General features: G+C 34.2%; 1 protein-coding gene across 2 annotated transcripts in view; it reads right to left on the reverse strand.

Annotated features, from left to right (window-relative positions):
- LOC145266962 (uncharacterized) overlaps positions 1-10,000 on the reverse strand; it is a 25,037-nt gene that overhangs the window by 13,748 nt on the left and 1,289 nt on the right. Inside the window, exon 1 of one of the 2 annotated variants that reach the window (XM_080122796.1) lies at positions 7,141-7,413. The exons of the other annotated variant lie outside the window; for it this stretch is intronic. The gene's annotated coding sequence lies outside the window, so the exon portion shown is untranslated. Of the gene's footprint in view, positions 1-7,140; positions 7,414-10,000 lie in introns of those variants that run through there. 2 annotated transcript variants of the gene reach the window in all.

Below are 10,000 nucleotides of genomic sequence, written 5' to 3' on the forward strand. Positions count from 1 at the left end.
TAATAATAATAATAATAATAATATTATTATTTTCATTATTAATAACAACTCACTGAAAGTTTTCATTTTGATTACGGGCTTGTATTACTGTACACATAGATTCGAAAAAGTTGTCAAAAAACAAATATATAAAAAATAAATGTTATCAAAGGCAAGATAAGTTACTTTTCTACCGAACTGGATAAGTATTTTAGTGTTTGTATTTAATGTAACATATTTATTTGGTTAAAAAAACATACAGTGTTTATCGATATATTTGAAAAAGACAAATGGTGGCGAGGTCTCTGTTGACTACATTAAGTTTGGGAAAATGAGTTCAAACTAAACAATTATACAAAATACTGTTAGAAACCCACCCTATATACGTTACCGTGGCATCAGCTGACATATATTGATTGAGTTTCTAACATTATTTTGTATAATTGTTTAGTTTGAACTCATTTTACCAAACTTAATGTAGTCAACAGAGACCTCGCCACCATTTGTCTTTTTCAAATATATCGATAAACACTGTCTGATTTTCGAACCGAATAAACATTTTACATTAAATAAAAACACTAAAAACTTATTCAGTTAGGTAGAAAAGTAACTTCTCTTGCCTTTGATAACATTTATTTGTTATATATTTGTTTTTTTCACAACTTCTCTGAATCTATGTGTGCAGCAATACAAACTCGATATTTCTGGTTCTTCTGCAGTTTAAGGGCCGTGTTATTTTTTGGATAGAATTTTCATGTTAAATTCATTTTTTTTTTATATTTATTAAATTGTTAGGTGAAAGTATAGAATAGTTAACAACGCCTTCCCTCAACACTACCTGTGTTTCGAATTAAATAAACTCTTTAAAATAAGTTAAAATAAAAAAAAAATATCCAGTTAGTTATCGATAAACACTGTCTGATTTTCGAACCGAATAAACATTTTACATTAAATAAAAACACTAAAAACTTATTCAGTTAGGTAGAAAAGTAACTTATCTTGCCTATGATAACATTTATTTGTTATATATTTGTTTCTTGACAACTTTTTCGAATCTGTGTATAGTAAAACAAACCCCAAAAATGTTTATAGTGTTAAACTATAAGTGTATTAGAAGGCTATTGCAATGTTGGTTACTGGTGTGAGAAGTTGCGTGGAAAATGAACAAAAATAGACAAACAGGCAGAAATCTTATAGAATAGCGAAATACCGCACGTCTATTTATTTTTCAAGGTATACATCTAATCGACCTGCTGTAGACATCTTGCAAACATCTTGCGGAATTTTGGTAGATATCGAGCGAATATCTTGTATGCATCTTGTGGAAATTTTTCAAGGTCACATATAACATCACATATGAAATCAGTAAATGGGAATCTTGTGGACATTTTGTAGACATCTTGCTAACATTTGCTACACATCTTGTGGGCTTTGTGTAGACATCTGACAAACATCTTGTGTACATCTGGCAGGCATAACAGTGTTGGTAAAGAATTCTAAGAGGAATTTTTTACATCTGGTATGCATCTTGTGGAGATTTGGTTGGACATCTTACAAACATCTGGTGTGCATCTGGCAGAAATTTCTTTTTAAATAACTTGTTAAGGTGTTTGCAAGATGTCCAACCAAATTTCCGCAATATGCATAAAAGAAATTTCACCAGATGTTACCAATATTGCTATGTCTATCATGTTCAGTTATCAATATACTAAAAAACTTTGGTAAAGAATTTTCAGGAGAATTATTTTACATCTGGTATACATCTGTGTGAATGGTTGGACAATCTTGCAAACATCTGGTGCGCATCTGTCAGAAATTTCTTTTGTGATAATTAAGCTGAATAACCGTGATAAAAAATTCACAGAGGAATTCTTTTACTGATTAGAGCAAAATGGGTGCAAAACGGTTTCCAGAAGAAGCAAGTACGAAGAATGGTAATTTCTGATTCCGATGTCGTTTTCTATTATCAACCACAAGACCGGAATAGCTGAAATGGTCTTTCAGGGTTTTTTTTTTTTTTTTTGAGGGGGGGGGTTAACAAAGCAGAAAACTTTTGCGGAAAAGTAAACTTCACCAAATTGTTATATATACATATATATATATATATATATATATATATATATATATATATATATATATATATATATATATATATATATATATATAAAGTTTACAAGATAAAATATTAACGAAAGCACACAAACACACACTCACATGCATACATTAATTCAAATACATATACACACACTGGAATACATACAAAGTATCTACACACACACACACACACACACACGCTCAAAAACATACTCATTCTAATGCATGTACACAGAAATACACATGTATTTAAATATATGTAGAGGGAGAAGGATACACACACACAATAATAATGATGATAATAATAGAATAATAACAATAATGATAATAATAATAGATAGCTCAAAAGGAGTACAAGAGAAGTCATGACAGTATTATAAGAAAGGTTCATTGGGATATATGCAAGAAAAGATGACTGGAATGCAGTGAAAAATGGAACGAGCATGTTCCAGAAGGGTTGGTGGAGAGTAATAATGTGAAATTATTGTGGCATATGAATATCCAATGTAATAATGTGATTCAACCAAGGAGACCAGATTTAGTCTTGTTTGAAAAAAAGAAACACGTAACAATAATCATTAATATAGCACTACCAGCTGATGTGAATGTGGAGGAGAAAGAAAAGGAGAAGGTCGAAAAGTACCAAGACTTGAAAAAAGGGGAATAAAAAGATTGTGGAAGTTGAAGAAATTAGAAATTGTACCTGTTGTGATGGGAGCACTGGGGAGTGTAACAAAAGGATTTGACAAGTGGATTGCGAAAATTGGGATCCATTGTTGGAGTATTTCAAAGACTGCCTTTTTGGGAATCGCCAGAATCTCGCGGAAAGTGCTGGAAGACTGAGAAAAGGAGATGCTGATAACCTATGTTCATTTGTTATGATCCGCCTATCAGTATAAAATTGGCTATACCAACAGAAATAATAGTAATTATTACGACAATAATAATAGCAACAACAACAACAATAATAATAATAATAATAATAATAATAGCAGTAATAATAATCATAAAATTATAAGTTAACTACACCTTCCCCCCAGAAATCATCAACTGACACCATACCAAATAGTCATGAAAGGTCAAGGAGGATGGAAATACTGAGAAAGGAAAGCACTAACCAGACTTCCACTGGGTGAATGCAAAAAGGACTGTGACCTTGGGGAGGCTTGTTGCCACCTATATTCTAGTGGACTAATGGTCATTGTCATTTAGAAGTCAATATTGCTGCCATGATGCAAATTCATTTGCAAAGGTTACCGCCAGAGGTGGAGAATTCTAGAAATCTGAAGAGACTTACTGTCACTCGGACTCCAGGGAATACTATCGTTTGTTGTCAGTGAGCAATCGCTGATGATAACCTGTGTGAAAACTTCTAGTGAGCAAATAATAATAATAATAATAATACCGGATGTTGTAATAATTAACAAGAAAAGTCCTGCCAAATCGCAGACTTTGCTGTTCCAGCTAACCACAGGGTGAATATCAAAGAAAAGGAGAAACGGAGCAAATACCCAGAGCTCGCCGAGAGAGAGAGAGAGAGCTGAAAGGAATATGGAAGATAAAGAAAATCAATATAATACCTACAATAATAGGAGCACTAGGAACACTTCCGGAAAGCTTTGAAAAATGAATGGGAGAAATTAAAATCGGAGGAATGACTGGAAGGATACACTGAACAACAATCATGAAAACAGCTGAAATATTAAGAAAAACCCTTGAATGTGGAAACTAACTGCAGTTAAATGGGCTAGCAAACAGCAAAACAAAATAAAATTAATACAATAAGCAAAAGTTCAGCTAGAATTCTTCACTGTCAACTTTCTCTCTCAACTTCCAGCACGTGTTCCCCCAACCACCTCTGCCAACAGGCATTTTATTAAAAAAACTGACCCCATTCCATTTGCATACGTGTGCAGTGGAAGATGAGATCTCGTGAGATTCCACGAGACACCTTATAAATCCATCGCTGCCATTTTTAATTTCTCTTTCTCTCAGATCCCATCCGAAGGTAAGTTGTATAACTGCATAATACACACATACGCGGGCGCTTTCTTCTTTGATTATTGCATTCAACTCTACACTAACACACGGGAACAACAAGTGTGAGCCAGACAAACTGCTGCAGAGACAAAACATGAAGAAGCGTTACATGGAACCAAGAACATTGAAGATGCATATCCATAAGTTCTCTATCCCCCTCCTCCCATTTCCCCATCACTGTTATGCCCCCCCCCCAAAAAAAAAAGAGTGATGCCAAATAGCCGAGAAGGATCAAGGAGGATGGAAAGACAGAGTAAAGAGTACTAACCAGACCTCTGCTGGACAAGTGCAAAGAGAACTGGGACCTTGGAGAGACTTATTGCCACTCAAATTCCAGTGGTGACCAACAACCGCTGCCAGCGAGAAATCAATGGCAAGTGGCTGTTGCTATAATGCAAATTCATTTGCGTATGTTATCGAAAGAGTACTGGAAATCTGGGGAGATTTGCTGTTACTCAGCTTCCAGGGAACACTCCAGGTTGTTTTCAAGAAGAGAGTTTTGATAACCTGTGTGAAAGATCTTAGTGAGCCAATAATAATAATAATAATAATAATAATAATAATAATAATAAACTAGCAGGACCCGTGGAAATTCCACAGAATGAGAAACATATGTAATCAACAAATATGCTTCTAAAATGTTTATATTTTTCTGGATAGCACAAAAAACTAGTTTTTGGACATGGACTAACCCGAGCATTATCACCTTTTTATTATCATATTCAATTTAACATCTATTTTGTACTGCGTTGCCCGAGTGTTTGTAGGTGAGTGTTGAGCAAAAAAAAAAAAAAAAAGTTGTAGTTGGCAGGCAGGCTCGAACCCGTACTGCAAAAGAGGGAAAAGAAAGAAAGAAAAAAAAAAGTAACGTATTAGTTGTTGCGCCCATTGTCAAAACGGAAGTGACATAGGTGTAAATTAAGGCTAGTCAATCGAAAGGAGGTGATGACTTTCGAAAATATCGGTGAAAAATACGACCCCTCCCTATAGAAAAGTGCCCAGTTGAGGGTGGAGGAATTAGTGTTTTTAGCCAATTTTTTAATATTTGTCTTCTGAAGGGTCGAGCTTCAAAATGACACCGATATTGTGAAAATCCGTCCCTTCTGTCAAAAGTTTTTGCGAGACATGATGAGTGCTACTCCTTGACAGAAGTTTGCCATCTCCTCTTTAAGTGTTTTTGCGTCTGTGTGTACGTAGATGACTCTTCAATCCAGCTTTAGACCTACATGAAAGTTCACAAATGTGGCATAAAAACTTTCCTTCTTGTAAAGGTGATCGCATGGGAATATTGTGAATCCTCGAATGCCGTGTCAGGCTCCTTTTAGATTTGCAGATCAGACTACACATATGACAACTTTACGTTACCAGATGTGCTGTAGAAGGTACTGTTATTACTTGATCGTTCAAGAACCACAGTGTCAGGCGTTATTACTTGATCGCTCAAGAACCACAGTGTCAGGCGTTAGAGTCCTCCATATATCTATCTATCTATCTATACTCCTATAAATTCGTTTTTCTTTTGTGTGTATTGATATTCATATTAAAACCCTCTTTTCTATTTATTTAAAAAGAAAATACAATTTTCTTATATATGGGTCGTGGAATTGCATTCACTAGCAACAGATCTAGCTAATTTGCATATTCTTTTAAACATTCATTTTAATTAATTCCCTATTAGTTTTTTGCGGTTTTCTAATGGGATAATCATCTTTAGTGTACTACTAGACTACCCGTGACCCGTTGAGCCAGTATGTTACATTAGCTATGAAATTCATGTATGAGCGTGACACTTGTGAAAATAGTTTTTTTTTTTTTATATAACAAAAACATTTCTATGAAAGTATATTAAAATGAAAAAAGAATATAGATAGATATCTATGAGTCGTTCTGTTTATTATAATTGATTATTTTTGAAAAAAAAAATATTTACAGTTACTGAATTATAAGTGGTTGGCCATACTTATAGGTAAATGTGCACTGAACAGATACCATAATACTTATTATAGTTAAATTCAAATTTTGATATTTCTGCTTTTTTTTTTTTTTTTTTTTTTTTACATCGTTCATTTCTGTATTACGTTTAAGTTATTTTAAACCCGACTCTTCCCATGTTAAATAATAATTTCGAAATAATAACGTTAATATTTCAGCGTCCCAATTGTTCTTTTGTTTTTTGTTTATTTTAAACCCCACTCTTCCCATGTTAAATAATAATTTCGAAATAATAACGTTAATATTTCAGCGTCCCAATTGCTCTTTTGTTTTTTGTTTATTTTAAACCCCACTCTTCCCATGTTAAATAATAATTTCGAAATAATAATATTAATATTTCAGCGTCCCAATAGCCCGGTCGTAAAATATGCTTAAATATGATATTTTAATTTATGCAAATTCCGTATATATTATTATAGAGTTAATTTTCTATTGATTCTTATCAAGTTGTGATTTCAATATATATATATATATATATATATATATATATATATATATATATATATATATATATATATATATATATCCTATTTGGTTTTATCATCTGGTTGAGATTACTTTATAAATATTAATTCTTGAATATTTATAATATACTTTAGTTTTACCATCTTGGATCATTTTGGTAAATTTAATTGTAATTTTTATTTTATATATATATATATATATATATATATATATATATATATATGACTTGGGTGCATCAGCTTGAATCAAAACTGGAACCAAAACTTATGAAGAAAAAGAAAATATAGTATATATATGGCATAATCACGTTGACACACCAGTTCTAGTCAGATCACCGAAGTTTAGCAACGTTGAGCCTGGATAGTACCAGATGGGTGACCATTTGGAAATTCTAGGCGCTGTATGGGCTCTCCGCTTATCTCGGCATTTGTTTCCAGTCGTCTTGTACATATACTTCACTTGAAACGGGAGTGTTTATATAACATAAATAGTTTAACACATATACTTTCTAACACATATTTTTTAGATAATGATTTTATCAAATGGTTCTTATACATAAATGGACAGTACCTTTTCTCGTTGTAATGATGAACACAGAAGACGGCAGTTATGAAAAACATGATGATCATTTATTTCTTCCAATTGACCGGTCAATGGCTTTGCATCCAGGAATTCAAAGTTTCTTTACATCTTCTTCTAAAACCCTCTCGCTTCCAGACGGTGCCAAGGTTCGGTCTGAACCTCTCTGTGTCCCTGGTCGGACTCTCGTCTGACTCTCCGACTCTCTGACTCTCTCTCTTACTAACTCTAACTTCGAACTCTTTCCTATATTGAGAAATCACATGTATGTCTGGCCAACGTGACTATAATTCACGTGTCATCAACATGCGCGATTTGCACGTTTTTGAAACATTCTGATTTCCCATTTGTTGTTTTACAAAGGAATTTAACCTACTTATCTAATTCATATAACCCATATTTTAGTATGCACATTCTTCCTAACAATGTGCATAGTTTCCAGCCAAATTTGTATTTATTAAATATTTTATCAGAATGAACAATTTACTGGACATTCCATTAAAACCTACTGTTCTTTAAAACTTATCTCCAGGGTTCGATTTCCGTTTTCTCTGATTTTATTTTCATTTACTAATTCTCCTTATTTTTACTTACATGAAAAAGGGGACAAGCCTTTTTCATGCAACAAGTGCAGCTTGTTCAACACTTGAAGCCTAATGATTTTCAGACAAAGGTTCAGATGCATGAATTTGTCCGAAACGACTCCAATTTTCTGCAAAAGTTGATTATACCAGATCATTTGAATGGATTTGTTAACAAACAAAATTACAGATGTTGGAGTTGTGAAAATCCAAGGACAATTCATCAAAAGCAGTTGCATTCCATAAAGTTCACTGTTTAGTGTACAATAACGGAGGAGAAGATTATTGGATTTTATTTTTTTTTAAGATTAAAACGAAAATGCTGTCACTATTACTGGTTAATATATACACTCTGATAAATATATACACACATATGGACACTAAACACGAAAAGAGACACATATATACAACGTTATATAAATGACTATACAACATGTACACGTATTGGTCATTGTTTATATACTTGTTCAACACTTGACCATTTTCAAACAAGAGTTCAATATGCAGTTCAAATGCAAGAACCTGTCCGAAATGACCCAATTTTCTGCAAAAGTTGATTATGTCAGCTACAACCCATTTTCATTTAAACGGATTCGTTAACAAACAAAATTACAGATTTTGGGGCTCTGAAAATCCAAGGACAATTCATCAAAAGCAGTTTCATTCCATTCACTGTTTGGTGTACAGTAATGGAGGAGAAGATTATTGGATTTTATTTATTTTTTTTTTAAGATTAAAACGAAAATGCTGTTACTGTTACTGGAGAGAGATACCGAACTATGATTACAGACTGCCTGCACCCACAAATTTAAAATAGTCCCAGTTGGAATGTTAACATAAGCAAGTATTAGGATAATAAGTCTGACTTAGTGATGACTAGCAAAGGAAGGATTATAATATAGACACGTTAATCAGTTGGTCAGGAGTACAGTCAGAGAGTTAAGGAGTCAGGGGTTGGTCGAGTGGATAGTGGATGCATCGTGAGATATGAAACCAGGAGAGACGTGCAACTCAAGAAATGTGGTGAGGAGACGTCAGGAATAAAAGTTGCAAATAATGCAATGGGATCTCGAAGTGGACAATGTTGTCACACGGACTTAGGGTCATGCACGTTTCGCATGCCTTGAGCAGCAGAGCGGTATTTTCCATGACCATTGAGATTCTGGTCACCCTTAAGGGGTCCTCCACTAGACAATTAAGAATGTAGCCCTGCTGGGTTGCATCTATGGTCCTGTGAACAGGCCAGGGGTACATCACAAGTATGCACCTGTATACCAGGATAGCGACGAATGCGGCCCGGGGTGTGAAGGGTGATAATAATAACAAGAGTGTCGATTGTTGCTCCTCAGGAAATCTCATCGCAGCTTTTCCAACTGTACTGGCATGCAGAAGTTCAAGTGTAATGTGAACAGACATCTTGCTGTTCACCTCTCTTCATAACATCCCCACAACTTATGGCCCCTATAGTAGCCCTCTACACCAAAGTGGTACTGTGCCTTGTTTGGGGTGAAAATGGAATAAAAAAAGTAAAATATTTATATCTTGGGGAGAAGGAATTATGTTTAGGTATAAACTGTTATTTTAATTGTAAATTATTAGTTGAGGAAATGGTTTCGTGTCTAATGGAGGAAGGATGATAATAATTTAAGTGATGACGCCAGGAAGGCTTGTAATATAGACATATCAGTCAGTTGGTCAGAGAGTTAAGGAGTCAGGGGTTGGTCGAATGGAGAGTGGACACATTGCAAGATGCGAAACTAGGAGAGACGTGCAACTCCAGAAATGTGGTGGGGATGACGTCAGGAATAAAAGTTGCAAATAATGACCAGAGTGTTGATTGTTATTCCTCAGGAAATCTCATCGCAGCTTTTGCAGAACCGTCAATCAAGACCCACTGATGGATGAGGTATATTCCCCCGATCCTCTTTTTGGCTTGACTATACCCCCCCTCCCCCCAGCGCCCAGAAAAATGTTTATTCATCCCCAGAGGAACTGGTTGTAAGATGTTATTCATCCTGTTTGTTGTATACACATCTGTTTTATTATATGTGTTATACACACTTATAAATATATACACACTTATAAATATATACACACTTATAAATATATACACACATACGGACACTAGACACGAAAAGAGTCACATATATACAACGTTATATAAACGACTATACAACATGTACACGTTTTGGTCATCGTTTATATACACCCGTTACATACCCCAGCTTTGCAACAAAAAGATTAAATTGGAAAATCTCATTTCTTGGGAA

Source organism: Euprymna scolopes, chromosome 42 (genome assembly GCF_053919585.1).
Source record: "Euprymna scolopes isolate OS-2025 chromosome 42, ASM5391958v1, whole genome shotgun sequence".
Lineage (NCBI taxonomy): Eukaryota > Metazoa > Mollusca > Cephalopoda > Sepiida > Sepiolidae > Euprymna > Euprymna scolopes.